We start from the raw sequence: 18,461 nt of genomic DNA, 5'->3' as shown, positions 1-18,461 counted from the left end.
GTTACTTTCCTATACCTTCTCCTTCAAACTCCCGGATTGGTGGATTAGTATCTATTGCAGAGATCCTTGATTCTAAAGCTAATTCTTCTTGGGAGTCAAAGGGTGAAACCATTTACTTAAGGATTTGTTTAATGGGGTCAGCCATTATTAATGACTTATTGATAACTGGGGTTTTCCCCTCTGGGGCTCATCCATCCACCTTTCCCCTAAAAATTCCTTTAGTGTATTGGAGTTAACACTTGATTTCTGACTTTCCGCAAGCATTGACGGTTGCTTTTATTCCTAAGGGAAAATAAACTCCTAGATACAAATATTAAGACACTTGAGAAAGAAAGACACTACTGGTTTTGTCAGAAGTAGAGTTATTAAAACATATTCATCAAGATTTAAAACTAGCCAAATAATAAACTAAAAAAGAAATGGGAAAATAATATAAAAATGCAACAAGAGTAGGAAAAAATACTAAATAAATATAATATACCATATACAATAGATAAATGAAATAGGTGGAATTAACTTATATGGCTAGAGATTAGAAATGTATTAGTAAACAGGAAGATCAGCTCAAGGAAACTTCTCAGAGAAAGAAATAATTTTTAAAATGTAAAAGATTAAAAGATAAGCTAGGAAATAGGGAGATTAGAAACCAAAGTGCTAATATTTAGATAATATATTTATTTCAAAACATAAGAAATAAAATAAAGAGTAATAAATATTCAAAGTAATAATGAATATACATTTTCCAGATTCTTTTTGATAGAAGATGTTCCAGTTTGAAAGGGCCCTGAAAGTTCTAAAGAGAAATGATAAAGAAAAACCCATACTTATATTTTGCAGGGGAATTATAGAATATCAGAAAGTGAAGAAGGCTTAAATAGAAAGATTTCAGGATAAGCAAGCCTTGGGATGTGAATGACATCAGAACCACAAGCAAGGTGCCAAGAGTTACGGCTGATAATTGTGTAAAGAAAATTATCAAAACACAAAATAAGGTCAAGAGAGTATGGAAACACTGTTTATCAAGCTCACTCAAAGATTATTTAATTATGTAGGGGAATGTATTTCTCTCTGAATTTTACTATTAATTAAAGAGTTCAGATTTTCAAAGTTATACATTAACTTCTTATTGTTTGATAAAGATGTAAGGAATATTCATTTTAAAAGATAACCTCCAACATAGTTTTTACTGTCCTATCAGACATTAACCAATTCTATATTTAAACTTTAAAATACCTATAAATTCCGAGTTCCTCAAAATACTTTCAGAAACAACTTTACCTTCTTACTGGTTCAATCATTAAGGAGTTCATAAATCTTTGGGAAACATCCTTTTTGTATTTGTATTTTGGTAATTCTAAGTTGTGAAAATTATGCTTTGACACCTGGGATCTGGAAGTAATATTTTGTAAGAAAAGATACTTACAGAGACCAAAAGCAGTGGCTCACGCCTGTAATTCCAGCACTTTGTGAGTCCCAGGTGGGTGGATCACAAGGTCAGGAGATCGAGACCATCCTGGCCAACATGGTGAAACCCGGTCTCTACCAAAAAATTATGAAACTTAGCCGGGCATGGTGGCACATGACTCTAGTCCCAGCTACTCGGGATGCTGAGGCAAGGGAATTGCTTGAACACGGAAGGAGGAGGTTAGAGTGAGTCGAGATCATGCCACTGCACTCCACTCAGGCGATAGAGCAAGACTCTGTCTCAAAAACAAGCAAGCAAACAAACAGAAAAGACATTTACAGAATCTTTTGTATGTCTACATCTTCCATAACCCGTAATCTTTTTCCTGAAAACAAGATCTATGGGAATGATAGATGAATGAATTTGTAAAGATTAAATAAAATAATACGTATAGAGCTCTTACAACAATACATGGCTTTGTAAAGACTCTACATGTACAAAACTCTAAATGAATTTGTAAAGATTAAATAAAATAATACATATAGAGCACTTACCACAATACATGGCTAAATAAGCACACAATAAATGTCAGTTATTATAACTTTCACTCTTAAAAATGACCAAAAGAAATATGTAACTAAACCTAAAAACCATTTATGGAACAACATAGACTTGGAAAAATTCAGACCCTTGGAGCCAGAGAGAAAGTACATGGTTTTAGAAACCTCTGTGGCATATTTATGTTTTTTTCTGCCCTATGTATACTTTGATATCTAATAAAAATAATATCAACTGTGAATTGTTTATTTATAGTTGAACACTTTGAAATTATCCAGTTGAATATCTGTCAGGCACCAAAAGGAACATGTTATCTGTTGTCTTCTTTATTTTCTATTGAAGTTTAAATGTATTAAGTAATTTCTCTGGCTGTTCCAGAAGAGTTCTCATTCCTTTGGCTTGCAAATTAGAAAGTTGGGAATTTTAAGGGCTTATTCTTTACAAAAATGAAGAATTCAAGTTTTCAGAAAATACAAAGAAATCAGAATTGTAGCTAAAAAAATACAGAGTTAAAGATTGCATTAGCTTTAGGAAACTTATCAGGTAGATATTAGAGCGAAAAGGACAAACTAAAGAAAAAAGATTCTCTTCACATGTTTTTATTTTTTGAAGAATATTTGAATCCTTCGCTTCTCAGATAACATAAGTATTATGTTTATTCAAAAGAATTTTTTTCATTCAGATTAAATTATATTAAGGCTTACATGTGTAATTAAATGGATATTCAAAATCACACTGTTGCCACTTCTAAAACTGCTTTAAAACTGAGAATACAGTGGAAATGGTACAATATGTAACTATAACTGATGTGAAATTACTAAGCAAAAATCATGTCTGGTTTTATTTCAGCATGGAACAGTGAACATTTTAGTGACCAAAATTAAACATTAGTAAAACCAGGAAGGAACTCAAAGAACGGGAGAATAGAATATAATCCTACTTTTAGATGAATAGATTATATGATTATACATTGACATAGACAATATATTCATATAGGTGTGTATATATGTGTATATATACACAAATAATGATGTATATTTATGTCTACTATTTGTTCATTAACAGATACAAGGTGGAATAAGATAATTAGGTTTGCTAGCCTTTTCAAGCATGTTCTTCCACACTTCCACTCTGATCAGGTGAAAGTCTACTTTGATTTAGATAAAATATTGAATGAATCAGTGGAAAAGTAATTGTCTCGTTGATGCAATGAAATGTTTTGACATACTAGGTGAAAATATTGGTCAGCAAAATTGGGTCACATTTCAGAATAAGCAACAAGAAAACAGAACCAAGATGCAGGCATATCTTGGTGATATTACCATTTGGTTCCAGGCCACTGTAAAAAAGCAAATACTGCAGTAAAGTGAGTCACACATTTTTTATTTATTTTTCACTGCATATAAATTTTATGTTTACATGATAAGATAGTTTATTAAGTGTGCAATAGCATAGTCTCTAAGATAATGTATATACATTTAATTTAAAAATGCTTTATTACCGATAAATGTTACTGGGTATCTGAGCTTTCAGCAAATGAATTTTTTTGCCAGTGGAGCATCTTGCCTTAATGTTGATGGCTATGGATGACTGATCAAGGTGGTGGTTGCTAAAGGCTGAGGTGGCTGTGGCAGTTTTTTAAAATAAGACAACAGTGAAGTTTGCCTCACTGAGGGACTTTTTCTTTCACAGAAAATTTATCTGTAGCATGTGTTGCTGTTTGATATCATTTAACACACAGTAGAACTTCTTTCAGAATTGGAGTTCTTTCATATCTTGGTGCTGCTTTATCAACCAAGTTTATGTAATATTCTAAATCCTTTGTTTTCATTTCAACAAACTTCACAGCATTGTCACCAGAAACAGATTCCATCTCAAGAAACCACTTCCTTGCTAATCTATAAAAAACAACTCCTCATTCCTTAGTTTTATCATGAGACTGTAGCAATTTAGACATATCTGCTTCTCTTAATAATTATCTTGCTATTTCTACCACATCTGCAGTTATTTCCTCCACTGAAGTCTTGAACCCCTCAAAGTCATTCATGAGAGATGGAATCAACTTTTTCCAAACTCCTGTTAATGTTAATATGTTGACCTCTTTCTGTGAATCACAAATATTCTTAATGATTCCTAGAATGGTGAATAATTTCCAGAACATCTTCAATTTACTTTGCCCAGGTCCATGAAAAATGACTGACTGTGGTAGTTATAGCCTTATAAAAGGCTATTATTTTTTAAATAATAAGACTTGAAAGCTGAAATTACTTCTTGATCCATAGGCTACAGAAAGGATATTGTGTTAGCAAGCATGAAAACAATACTATCGTCCTTGCACATCTCCATCAGAGTTCTTGGGTGAACAGGTACATTCTCACAGAGCAGCTAATATTTTGAAAGAAATCTTTTTTTTTCCCTCTGAGTAGTAGATCTTGACAGTAGGTTTATAATATTCAGTAAACCATGCCTTAAGACATATGCTGTCATCCAGGCTTTATTGTTCCATTTATAGAGCATAGGCATGATTGATTTAGCATAATTTTGAAGAGCCCTAGGATTTTTGCAATGGTTAATGAGCATTGGCTTCAACTCCAAGTCAACAGTTGAGTTAATCTCTAATGAGAGAGTCAGCCTATTCTTTGTAGCTTTAAAGCCAACCTTTGACTTCTCCTTTTTAGTTAGGAAAGTTTGGATGACATCTTCTTACAATAGAAAGCTGTTTCTTCTACATCAAAAAACTGTTTAGTGTAATTACCTTCCTCAATGATCTATCCTAGATATTCTGGATAATTTGCTGCAGCTTCTACATCAACACTTGCTGCTTCACCTTGCACTTTTATGTCACAGAGAAGACTTATTTCCTTAAACATTATGAACCAACCTCCACTAGCTTCCAACTTTTGTCCTGAAGCTTCTTCACCTCTCTTAGCCTTCATAGAGTCGAAGAGAGTTAGGACCTTGGTATAGATTAGGCTTTTACTCAAAGGAATATTGTGGTTGGTTTGATCTTCTATCATAATCACTAAAACTGTTGATATCAGTAATAAAGCTGCTTCATTTTATCATTCGTGTGTGTGCTGGAGTAGCATTTTTAATTTCTTTCAAAGTTTTTTTTTTTGCATTCACAAATTGGTGAACTGTTAAGAGGCCTAGCCTTTGACCTACTTTGGTTTTGATATGCCTTTCTCACTGAGCTTAATCATTTTTACCTTTTGATTTAAAAAGGGAGATATGTGACTCTTTCTTTCATTTGAACATTTAGAGGCCATTGGAGGGTTATGAATTAGCCTGATTTCAATATTGCTATATATCAGGAAACAAGGAAGCCCAAGGAAATGGAGAGAGATAGGGGAACGACCACTCAGTGTAGCAGTCAGAACACACAAAACATTTATCGATTAAGTTTGGTGATGTACGAGCATGGTTCATGGCACCCCAAAGCAATTACAATAGTAACATCAAATATCATTGATATGGTAAGGATATTTGTTCCCTCCAAATCCCATGTTGAAATATGATCCCCACTATTGGGGGTGGGGCCTGGTGAGATGTGTTTTAGTCATGGGAGCAAATCCCTCATGAATGGCTTGGTGTCCTCCCTATAGTAATGAGTTTACATGAGATTTATTTGTTAAGAAGAGTCTGTCTCTCTCCATTCTCTATCTTGCTGCTTCTCTCACCACATGACATGACTGTTCCCTCCTTGCCTTCTACCATGAGTGCAAGATTCCCGAGGGCCTCACCAGAAGCACATGCTGGTGCCATGCTTTTTGTGCAGCTTGCAGAACTGTGAGCCAAATAAACATCTTTTCTTTATAAATTACTGTATTAGTCCATTCTCATGCTGCTATGAAGAAACACCTGAGACTGGGTAATTTATAAAGGAAAGAGGCTTAATTGACTCACAGTTCTGCAGGGCCGGGAAAGACTCAGGAACCTGACAATCATGGCAGAAATGGAAGCAAACACACCGTTCTTCACATGGTGGCAGCAAGAAGTGCCAAGTAAAAGGGAAAAAAAGCCCCCTATAAAACCATCAGATCTCGTGAGAAATCACTCACTATCATGAGAACAGGATGGAAGTAACTGCCCCCATGATTCAATTACCTCCCACCAGGTCCCTCCTACAATACATGAGGATTATGGGAACTACACTTCAAGATGAGATTTGAGTGGAAACACAGTCAAACCATATTACCCAGCCTCAGATGTTCCTTCATAATGCAAAATGAATTTATATAATTACTGATCCCAGATAATCAAAATAGATATGTTAATAATGAAATATCTAAAATATGGTGAGAATTATAAAATGTGACAGAGGCACAAAGTGAGAACATGCTGTTGAAAAAGTGGCACCTGTAGACTTACTAGATGCAAGGTTGCCACAAACTTTTAATTGTAAAACATGCAGTGTCTCTAAAGTACAAAAAAGGAAATAGCAATAAAGGAAATATGCCTGAATCTCTTCAACATTATAGTTATGACATCCCTTCTGTATGGTGACCAGATTTAACTCATTAACTAAAACCTCACATGGCAGCTGTTAAAGCAACAGAGAAAGTAACTGCTGCCAATTGTAGTCAACTCTAGAAAAACATTTTTGCGAAGGTCATAAATATGCTTCGCATTCTATTTCAATAACTTACATTTATATTGTTATTGTATTTGAATTATAATTCATTTGCATGTCCTCTATTGTCAAAATGAATTTCAGATTTTAGATAGGAAAAAAAGAAATTACTTGCTGTGAAAAAATAAATGTTTAGTATTTAATTGGATATATAATGATAATATCTGTAAAACTAATAGCAAAATTCAAATATGCTTTTATTGAAAAGTTCTTTAGCACTTGCTCTTATCATGTCTCATTTTCTCTGATGTACTAGACCTAAATTGCCACTTATAATGTGTGATGAACATACAGAAACTTACATGTTGCCTTTTGTTTTATCTAGAAGCAAGTAGATTGTACAAATAGGCTTGATTGCTCTGTGATAGAAAATGTGACCATCTGTAACAATTCATATTGTGAACTTATTACATAGATAATTATTATGATTAGTGTTACAATTCAGCAATCAGAATTCTGTACAGGATCCAAAGGAACACAGCAGGATAATACTCTATCTAAATGGGCTCAGGAAAAATGCAATTTATTTGACACACTCCACAAGAGAGACAGAATCAATTGGACATATAACGTAATCATTTTTCTCTCCCTTAACAGCTTGTCACAGGAGCCAACATCATGCATGGAAGGGAGTTTGCCATACAAAATCATGGTTATTGCATCTGCATGAGAATAGATCAACCCTTGGGTACATTCAAAATATTACTGGAGTTCCCTTTATTCAGACAGGACAGATTTTCCTAAAGACACTCTCCTTTTCTACCACATAGGACACAGATTTCACCTACAAGTGCTATCTTTATGTCACTCGCTTAGAAAATTAAACCTTGTCATCTCTCTAACTCTACTTGGTTTCAAGTGCAGCAATAACATTTAGATTAAACTATATATTTTGCAAGAAAAATCCATCCTCCCTCCTTATATTCTTTGTGGCTGGCCTGTGAAGTATTCTTTGAAAACCAGTGAATCATAGTCTGAAAATTATAAGCTTATTTAAAAATTTTTAACACTGACTGGTCTTCTGAGCTTGAAAGACATGATAGCTTTTTACTACCAGCTGATAAAATATGTAATTGTTCAATTTCTAAAAAGCTGTTCCATTGTCTCTAGTTACTCCACATCTGCTACATTAAATAAGATATGACAGAAGGGAACTTGGTGGGAGGTAGAGAGGAGGAAGGCAAAGGAATCCTAAAGACATGCAGGTGGAAAGTTATTATCCCAAACATCTGGACCTGTTTACTAGGCAGTTGCTACCCTGGGATAGATACATGCTCTATTTACAAAGTCCCTTGGTAGAACACAATTTTTTTCAAAAAGGAATGTCTTATTGCATAAAATACCCAGATATAAAATATTAACTTTCAGAAATAATCAAATATGTAATCGTTAAGATGGAGCATCATTTGTTTCCACTTAATGTAAAATTAAAAGGATATGTAAGTGTTCAGTACAAGTTTTTAAAGAGATATTAATTTCATTATTTATTTTTTATTTCTAAGCTCTGTATTCATAAACAAATGGCATTAAAATAAACAGAACTTCATTATATACCATTCTCTTCAAGACATTTTATACATATTTATTGTCTATTTTGTGCCACATACTCCAGACACCATTTTATTAAAATTATTTATGTACTTAAGGAGTGAGTGATTATATATCATCACAGTTCTTGGCTTTTCTTTTCTCTTTATAGAGCATATTAATTTTGAATGCACATGGCACACTTTGTATAGGTATAAAAAGAACCGACAAATGCAAAGCATGACTGCTTCCATAGCCATTTGCTTTCTCCATTTGGAGGATACTAAATATAAATGTGTCTTTTGTTTTCAGAAATATTCTATCTATTCACATTTTCTTTGGTTTTCATTTTTATAAAAATCATACTACCGTTGTTGAAAATAGTATAAATCTTGCATCAAAGCAATTTTCTTGCTTTTCCATATTCCAGATTGTCAGTCTCCATAGTTAACCAAATTCAACATTTCTACCTCTTCCTTCTTTTACTTACTTCTGTATTTTCTAAATCACATGTGTATTCTTTCTTTAAGTATTTATTCCTACATAATATCTATGGGCCTCCTAAAGTGGAAAATAGAAGAGAAAAATTGGCCTTTTGTGTCCTGCCCTCTTTGTGCCAAAGCATATATACATAAACACATGCATAAACTTATGCATATGCACACACACCCACACACACACACACACACACACACACACACACACTCATACATGCTTTCTTCCAATAGAATTATGTAAGGGTTTGATTAAGTTAATAGCTAATATTTGCATTATGTGACTCTGTAAAAATTATTTGTAGCTAAGCTAAGTAAAATATTCCATAGAGCATCACTACATTATCATTACAGTTTATATTTTGCTCAACTCCTTATTGCCCTGGAGGTAATTTTTTCATTTGCTTCCTTTCCAGCATGGCCATCGGTAGTTTATTCTCAATCTCTAAATACCTTTTCAATGAATTGAAACACATTCACATAACTCTTCAGTTTAACCTTTTCTTTGAGACATCCCTCCTGAAGTCTTCTGTACTCCAGTTTCAATCTGAACTCTGTGCTTTCCAGAATCATTGCTCACTGGTCAACCTGGGACTTTCTTCCCTTGACCATCAAATCGGGAATTCCTTTCACTCTTCTTCTGTGGGAAGGCCTTCTTTCCAGGGTCCTCATTCTTTCTCTTTCTTGTTTTTCTCATGCTACTAAACAGAGCACATACTCCAATAGCTTCCTGAGAATGTGCATGTACATCAAAACCTTGAGGACATGAAAATCTTTTTCTTCAACCTTCACAATTCTTTCATAGTCTGGTTAAATATACACCATCTTGCCTTAGAATTTTTAAGACACTATTTCACATTCTTCTAGCTTCTAGTAAGAAGTCTGAGGACATTTTGTAGTATGATTTTTTGTAGGTGACATGTTTTCTTTATTCTCTCTTTAAAATTTAGGAACTTTATACCTATTGTGAATTTTAAGATGACTGTTTTGGAGGCGTTTTAAAATCATTGCTCATGATAATCTTCATATCCTTCTGAAAACTATTGTTCAGTTATGAAACATTTGCTTAAATTTAAAATATAAATTTATTTCCTTTATTGTTTATTTTTCTGGAATTCACATTATTAGATGTTGGTACTACTGGATGGATAGTTTTAATTTGGACATATTTTTTCTAGTATTTTCTTGTCTTTTGCTGCTTTAGTTTCCTGAAAATTTCCTCAATTTTATCTTTATACACATACACAAAGATATTCTTTCTATATAGCATTCTCTATAAATTTTGTTTCCTCTGAATTCATTTATTTTTTTCTCTGTTAAGACTTCTTTTATGTAAACGCTTTCATCAAATGTCTGATGATACTTGTTCATTTATATATATGTAAGAGGGAGGATATAAAAGAAATTTTCAACTATCCTTAATTACAAATTCTGAAATTAAATGAAATGAACATATTTTGGACTACCTAATCCACATTTTGCCTTTTGTAAGCTTTCATAGTAAATATATAACTCAATGTATTTTCTGACATGAAGAGATAACCCTAGTGGAGAAAAAAGAAGCGTGCAACACCACATAAGATGAGATGAAATAAACAAAATTTTCATTTTGTTTTGTTTTGTTTCTTATCAGTTGGGGCGATTAGGTGTTAATCTGGAGCACAAGTTTTCCTCTTGCCTCTGAATATAAAAAGAATAGAAATCTAGGCCGGGCGCGGTGGCTCAAGCCTGTAATCCCAGCACCTTGGGAGGCCGAGACGGGTGGATCACGAGGTCAGGAGATCGAGACCATCCTGGCTAACACGGTGAAACCCTGTCTCTACTAAAATACAAAAAACTAGCCGGGCGAGGTGGCGGGCGCCTGTGGTCCCAGCTACTCCGGAGGCTGAGGCAGGAGAATGGTGTAAACCCGGGAGGCGGAGCTTGCAGTGAGCTGAGATCCGGCCAAAAAAAAAAAAAAAAAAAGAAAAGAAATCTAAAAGGACTATTTTTATATTAAGATTTATACATAAGATAACCCTTCTTTACATGAGACTAATAAAACAATGCACAATTAGAATGGTTTCTGTGATTGACTTTCTATTATTCTTGTTACACTAAATGACTTATCTCTGCCAATATGGCAAACTTATTCCCCTTGGCAGTGACTTGTTTAGCAGTGAGCATACAAGTGAACAAAAGTCCTGTGTGAAGTTTCAATTCTTAGATAACATGGGATGAGATAGTCTCTTCATCTGGATATTTTCATGTTTTGATATTTTATCTGAATCTACAGTCTTCCTGTATCTATAAGCACAAAGCCAAATCAACATGGTAGAGAAGATAGGTGAAAAGAACTTCATAGTTTTGAGTACATCATTGGACCAATGTGTCAAGACCCTGGATTAATTGTATATTACTATTGTATTAGATAATAAATATTCTTTTATTGAATCAATCTGGGTCATGCATTCAGCTACAGGCATTTCAGCTAACACAATAAATTGCTTTATATTTAATATAAAGAATATATTCTCAAAGAAAAACTTACTATAAGATAAAAAACCAGGAAGAAATTAAAATACTTGTACTAATAAGTAGAAATCTCATGCTTGCTTTCAAAGTAAATAGCAAAGGTCTATCTACACTTTGTGGTACAATAAAACTAATTCAGTTAATTGAAAAGGTGGCTATGTGAGTGTTTCAGGTTAAAACAGTGTTTCAGATTGTACATAAATTTGAAAATAAAAACGGAATGAGCTTTCTTTCAAAAGTTTTTGAAATGCAATCCTGTATATAAAATTTAGAGGAAAGATTTTTACATTGTAGGATTATTATTAAAGTAGTAATATATATGTTAATGGTTAAAAAATAGAGCCATTTATTTTGTCTGATTAGTACCATATAACTATCTTTAAGATTCCTATTGAAAACAATGGATTATTTTTATCAATTTTTAAAGTGATAGGCATTACTGCAATTTTAATGTTAATAAAAACGTAAAATTAAAATTAATTTTCTTTTTAAATTTTTCAAATAATGCTCATGAATATTAACTATACGTAATCTCAAAAACAATTCTACAATGAAGTAAGAACATATTATTATGATTGATATTATATAGATCAAAAAAATAATGCAGGAAGAAATTAAAATACTTGTACTAATAAGAAGAAATCCCTTGTCTCAAGCCAGGTTTTCTGGTGATGATCTATTTCAAACTTGATAAGCTTATTCTATGATGGCCTCAGCACATTACATGACTAAAATACTCTTTTCAAAATAAATCTTCACATTAAAGACAATATTCTGCCCTCTGTTTGCTTCCCCATTCTTTCAGGTTTAGATTAATTTTGAGAGAGAATCTGAAGATGGATTAGATAGTAATCCAGAAAAAACTATTTAGAATGGCACAGGTTTTGATTACAGTAAATAGATTATCTTAAACAAAAACCCTATATTATTCTTAGTAATAAAATCACAGAGATTAGCATAGTAGAAATACCGATTCTGTATCCAGGAACCTGTCATCTTGAGGGATTTAACCATGATAAAATGTAATGCCAACCAATTTGGAGTTTTACTTAATATCATCTTCCTATCAAGTGGAAAATACAGTTTTGTGGGGGAAATGACACTAAGTATGTCTTTGTATAACACAATATACACTCTATCTGTAACGCTTTTATTTGAACCACAGGATATTGCCAATATATAATCATCTCGGGCCTACAAATGACAATTCCATCTGATTCAATCTGGTATTTTTTGACATTTATTTGTACTAAAAAAATCTGAGAAAAAGACAGAATAAGATCAAATTATCAGCTTAATTTACACGCATTACACTTTTAAAAATAATTCTTATGTACACAATGACTAATTTTAATTTGAAATATTTAGTTTATATATGTCTCACTAAAGGAAGACTCATGCTGTAGAATCATAACCATAAGTTTAAAAAGCCTATTTCAGTAAATTTTCTTTTGTGTGGATGACAAGATCCCTATTAGAATGTCACATCAAAAAGTATTCTGCAAAATTTAATACGTAACAGTAACATGACAATGTAAGAATGCAAATATTTACTTTATGCTATAACATCATCAAATTCACAAATAACATCTTTTTGAAGAATTAAATGACTCATAGTGAAAAGAATCTAAGACAATGACAAAAATAAATTCAGAAAACAAACTTTCAATTATGGTCTAGATATTAAATTTTTTCTAATATTGAAGACAAAACCTTTTCCTACTGTTCAATGCATTCCTGATCTTCTCCCAGTGACTGTGCCTTCTATTTGATAGGCACTTTATAGTGTTCTTATGTTATGTTTTATATCAAAATATGATTATTCTCTTAATGACTCATGGTTAAAGGAACTCAGAGAGGGAAAAGCCTACATAACCAATAAAGATTTTAACAGTATATTTGAAACTTCACAAATTATAAACTTACACACTTTTACTTTACTATAATAATGACATTTATTTTATAGAGCTTTATGTTTTACAAGGACTTTGATTTATATTACAATATCTCATTTAGTGTTTTTGGTTTGTGTTTTGTTGTTGTTTGCTTTTTTGTGAGACTGAGTCTCACACTGGTGCCCAGGTTGGAATGCAGTGGCATGATCATAGCTCACTGCCTCCTCAAACCCCTAGACTCAAGGAATCCTCCCACCTCAGCCTCCCGAGCAGGCAAAACTACAGACACACATCACCACCAAAAAAATCACCCAGATAATTATTATTTTTTTTTTTGTAAAGGGAGGTTCTCACCATCTTACCTATGCTAGTCTTGAACCCCTGGTTCTTTCTATACTTTTGTTTTAAGGTTTTATGTTATACTTGACTGAGAACTGTAATAAAATAAGTTTTAAGAAACTATTGAAAATTCTACACAGAAAAAAAAAAACGACTAAGAATTTTCCTTTACTGTTTATAAACTTAAGCACAAAACAAAACTTCTAAATAAAATAAATATAATTTCATATTTATACATAAAACAACATTAAAGATACTCCTAGTTTTAAATATTTCAATTGCACTTTTATTAAAATTAATTCACATACTATAAAAGTTACCCTTTTAAAGAGTACAATTCAGTGGTTCTTTGTATATTCACAGAGTTGTGTAACTATTATCAATATCTAACTTCAGAATTTGTTGACACCTCAAAAAGAAATTCTCATTAGCAGTGCTCATTAGCAGTGCATGTTTATAATATTCTTTAAAGAAATAAACAAATTACACATACTTCATTTTAAAAACAAAACCAAAATGAAAACTTAGATGACTTTTTTTTTTTCCCCTGGGTGTGCTTCTACACAAAGTATACTCAGCAGTTTTAACTTCATGCTTGGGAAAAGACTTCCAAGGGATAATATTATCATAATAAATTCTCTGAAATGTTTTATATGATCTGGACTTGAGATGTCCGCCCTAAAACTGTCTTCCTTCCATGTGTACAATGAATGTGGTAATTAAATGCATGAATGTCTCCAATTCCTTACCCTTGCTATATCCAGGGGTTTTTGCCATACACATGTGTAGTGCCCTCCCACTCAGGCCTCTCAAGTATCATGAGCAGGAGTCAGTCAGTCATGCTATTCATTCACTTATGATGTAATACATGCTGTACATATTGGTTGAGTACCATAATATATGTCTACTATCACAAATAATGTGCTGCTCGTGGCCAGTCACAGTGGCTCATACCTGCAATCCCAGCACTTTGGGAGGCTGAGGCGAGCTGATCACAAGGTCGGGAGTTTGAGACCAATGTGATCAACATAATGAAACCCCGTCTGTACTAAAACTACAAAAAATTAGCCGGATGTGGTGATGTGCGCCTGTAATCCCAGCTACTTGGGAGGCTGAGGCAGGAGAATTGTGTGAGGTGGAGGTTGCAGTGAGCTGAGACCACACAATTGCACTCCAGCCTGGGCAGCAGTGCGAGACTCTGTCTCAAAAATAATAAATAAATAAATAAATAAAACAAACAAACAATGTGCTGCTCATATTCTAGAACTGAAAATATCATTGTTCTGAAAGTGTATTCTAGTGGAAAGACCAATAATACCAAAAGATAATAAACATAAAAATTGGTCAGTGTTATAAAGAAAAATACAATCAAGTTAAACAGGGAAACAGTTGGGAAAATTCAATTTTAAACATGTTGATCTAGGAAGGCTTCTCTGAGAAATTAATAATCTGACATATATTGGAAGGAAGCACAACAATGAGGGAGGTGACATCTGTAGTGAAATCTGAAGAAGGAGTAAGCACAAAGAACCTGATCAGGAATGAACGTGGTTCATTTGCGGAATTGGCAAGAAAGCCAAAAGGTATTAAGTGCCCAAGAATATGTTGAAACTTCAAAGCTTTCTAAACACAATTTCCTACTTTGAAAATAAAAAATGACTGGATAACAGAAAGTTTCCAACATTAAAGCAAATAGTCAATTTGAAATTACTTGTCCTCTTTTAAAAAATTTGTTTAATGCTTTAAGAGTGCCAATCTCCTAGTAAGTATCTCAACATTCAGATCCCATCTTTCACTACACTGGTTATACTGCCGATCTCACTCAACATTTTAGGTAAAGCAATCTTGAATGCCATTTTTATAAAAGAAAAGTTAATTACTTAATCAATATAAATTTTAGACTTTTGAGCAATAATTAACTCAATTATTAATATAGCATGTTCCTGTGTGTTTTGATGTGTACATACTAACTTTTTTTAACTTTTACGTTCAGAGGTGCAAGTGTAGGTTTGTTATATAAGTGAACTTGTGTCATGGGAGTTTGTTGTACAGATTTTTTTATTTTATTTATTTATCTAATTTTTTGAGATGGAGTCTCACTGTGTCGCCCAGGCTGGAGTGCAGTGGCATGATTTCGGCTCACTGACAGCTCTGCCTCCCAGGTTCACACCATACTCTTGCCTCAGCCTCACGAGTAGCTGGAACTACAGGCGCCCGCCACCATGTCCGGCTAATTTTTTTGTGTTTTTAGTAGAGACGGGGTTGTACCGTGTTAGCCAGGATGGTCTCGATCTCCTGACCTCGTGATCCACCAGCCTTGGCCTCCCAAAGTGCTGGGATTACAGGCGTGAGCCACTGTGCCTGGCCATTGTACATATTTTATCACCCAGGTATTAAGCCTAGAACATGTTAGTTATTTCTTGGTCCTCTTCCTCCTCCCACCCGCCAGCCTCTGAAAGACCCCAGTGTGTATTGTTCCCCTCTTTGTGTCCATGTGTTATCATCATTTACCTCCCACTTTTAATTAAGAACATGCAATATTTGTCTTTCTCATCCTATGTTGTTAGTTTGCTAAGGATAATGCCCTCTAGCTCTGTCCATGTCCCTGCAAAGGACATAATCTCATTCTTTTTTTGGCTGCATAGTATTCCATAATGTATATTTATCACATTTCCTTTATCCAGTCTATCTAGCCTTATCAAAATGATGTCTATTTTCCTAATATAACCAATTCCAAATTCCTCCCAAATTTATGGAGGTAGCGCTAAAGGCAAAACCTCAGAAAACAGGGTAAATATCCTCTTTCCCACCTCCCTACCCTTTCAAAACCATCAAAATTTAGTGTTTCATATTCTTTCGTCTTCCCTCTGGGTCAAAGATTCAGGGATTATACTTATCAAAATTCTATGCCACAGTCTTCTCAGCCATGTGGCTAACATCTTCCAGATGACCAATGAACTAGTCTAAATAACCATTCACACCCTCATATATCAGTTTGAATGCATTGATTCTTATAATAACACAGAAAAAAAGTGGGCTTATATTGTAATCTTAGGAGGTAAAATCTCAATAATTAAAGTACTATAGGTAGAAAAGTAAAAGGGACCCTGAAAGAATTTTTGACATTAACAAAACTTCAAATTGTCAGAAAACCAGTATATGCCTTTTACTTTTTTCTATCCCACTTCAAACTTTAAAATAATACACTAATTTATTTCCATTAGACTATGTACATTGATCTATGAATTATGCAGGGCAACCTGACCTCAAATACAGATTTGAGAAGAAGAGTAGGTATGAGTAAAAGACTAATGTGAGTGCTGTCAACATAGTCATCTTATCTCTTGGTACATGTCTGATATGTAATCTCCTCTCTTCTAATAATGAGTAGAGGGAAACAAACACATTTGCCTAAAGAAATAATGAACAAAAGAACTATTACCCTGAGAATAGGCATACTTCTGGAAATTATTTGCCATAGTAGTCTAAGGAATATTAGAATGAATCACCAATTTTAATGCTACAATATAGTGTTACTTCTAGGACTTGTGGCCAGACATCTTTAAAATATGCTGAAATGGGAAGAATTCTGGGTGAGAGATAAGGCAGAAGGCAGGAGAGCAGAAACAGCAGAAGTGACATTTACACTGTAGGCAGTGAAAGGCAGAGCTGACACTGGATATTCTGAAGAGAAGTTTCAGGGACACGTTAGAACAACCTCAAAACTCTTCCTTGAACGTAGTCAAAAACTAAGACCAATCAAAAGTAGAGAATGTCTATAGAAGACAAACAAAATAAACTCAAACCAAAAATAACTTGTGCTCTTTGCTACATGACTTGGTCAATGAGAACAAAAGCAATAATCACACTCATACTTCAGGAAAACCTTCTTTCCCCAAAGAAAAGAAAATGAAATTTTCTAGGTTAAAATGGCTCACATTAGATCACTGAAATTAATTTTCATTTGGTTAAATGTGATGGACTAAGCACGAGTTTCTACTTCTCTTCACAAACAAAGGGACATTGAAATAATAGACAACTGGACAAGAACAAAAGAGAGAATGAAATTATCGTTCTGGAAGTTGGAAAAAGGAAGTTGCTTTTGTCCTTTCAAAGAGCTATAGCAAAATAATGGGTCATTTATAAACAATAGAAATTTATTGTCCATAGTTCCGTAGGCTGGAAAATCCAAGCTCAAGATGCCAGCAGATTCTCTGTCTGGTGAGAGCCTGTTTCTCATAGATGGTGTCTTCTATGTGTCCTTACATGGGAAAAGGGGTGAACAAGCTCTGTTGAACTTCTTTTGTAAGGACACTGTGCCTTATGAACTGAGCCTTCATGACCAAACTACTTCCCAAGGCCCCAGCTCTTAATATCATCACCTATGGGGTTAGGTTTCAGAATAGAATTTGGGGGGAGATGAAAATATTCAGACCATAGCATCATCCATCACACATTCTAGATTTACTTGGAAAGTAGAATCGATTGAATTGTTGGAGAATGAGCTGAGGAAACCAAAATAATACTTCTAATGAGCCTCCCAGGCAAACCCCACAGAAGTAAAACATCTAAAACAGCCACATAGCATAGATTCCTTTTTTCCCCCAGTTTTCCAGTGGATCACATATTGTCTAGATTATTTGCTTTAAGATAAAAATTTCTTACCATAAATTAAGAAAATGTTCCGGACTTCATATCTTGAAAATTATTCTTTAGTAGTTCTAGAATGGGGTCCAGCTAAGTGTTGTATCTAAATTTCTCAGGTAAATTTGAAAGACATTCTGGTTATGAATTGTTACCTTCAAAAGTGGTTGTGGTTCTTACTGACAAACTCCTATTCTGAGGTAAGCCAAATAGTGATTCTCTGCATATTATGCAAGCTTAGGTAACAGCATGGGCTAAATGTTTTATTTAACAAATCACTTTTATGTTGTTCATAGTTTAAAAAAATATATAAGTGTGTAGTTTAAAATAGTTTGTGTTCGAAAGCTTTTCATAAGAAAATGCCCATTACATTTTGTAGGAGTAGTTTGCAAACATATTTATTTTTCATACTTAGTTTTTTTTCCTCTCTCTATCCCTCTCTCTATATAATA

This window comes from Rhinopithecus bieti, unplaced genomic scaffold (assembly GCF_001698545.2).
Source record: "Rhinopithecus bieti isolate Rb0 unplaced genomic scaffold, ASM169854v2 scaffold_65416, whole genome shotgun sequence".
Taxonomy (NCBI): Eukaryota; Metazoa; Chordata; class Mammalia; order Primates; family Cercopithecidae; genus Rhinopithecus; species Rhinopithecus bieti.
Note: the sequence above shows the minus strand (reverse complement) of the source record.